This window comes from Nicotiana attenuata, unplaced genomic scaffold (genome assembly GCF_001879085.1).
Source record: "Nicotiana attenuata strain UT unplaced genomic scaffold, NIATTr2, whole genome shotgun sequence".
NCBI classification, from domain to species: Eukaryota; Viridiplantae; Streptophyta; class Magnoliopsida; order Solanales; family Solanaceae; genus Nicotiana; species Nicotiana attenuata.
In genome coordinates, this window is record NW_017685848.1 from 1 (window position 1) to 728 (window position 728).

Below are 728 nucleotides of genomic sequence, written 5' to 3' on the forward strand. Positions count from 1 at the left end.
TACCTCTACAAATTGTAACCATTTTTTATCAATTTTTTGTAACTTCTTCTTGAACTTCACCTTTATTCTTTGAAAGTTTCCTTGCTTTTCTTTTCTTTTGCTTGACTAGAGGATATGATGGATCTTCATTCAATTTATGGATCATGACTTCCGGTGGTATCCCTGTCATGTCAGAATGGGACCAAGCAAAACAATCTGCATTAGCTTTTAAAAATTCAATCAATTTACGTTTTTACCTCCAGGCTAAGATTAGCTCCTATATACACTTTTCTCTCGGGCCAATGTATAAATAACACCACGGCCTCTAGCTCTTCTATCGTTGTTTTGATGTTCTCGTTCTCCTCCGGTTCTTGAATGGTATCAGGTCTCGAATCCACATCCATTTGCCTTTGTTCAGGTGAGGTTGACACCGTGTTACCCTCACCTAAATTCTGTAATTGCTATTTGTCTTCACCCTTAACAGTTGAATCTGCAACAGAATTGATGCTTCTAGATGTTTGTTGATCGCCTCTGATTTGACGTATTCCTCATAGAGATGGAAATTTAATAACTTGATGTAAGGTTGAAGGAACAACATCCATGTCATGAATCCATAGCCTCCCAAGAATCATGTTGTAAGCCATTTCCATATCTACGACCTGAAATTTGGTATCTTTAACGACGCCTTCTGCGAATGTAGTAAGTATTGCTTCCCCTTTCGTTACAACACTAGAGTTGTCAAATCCCGA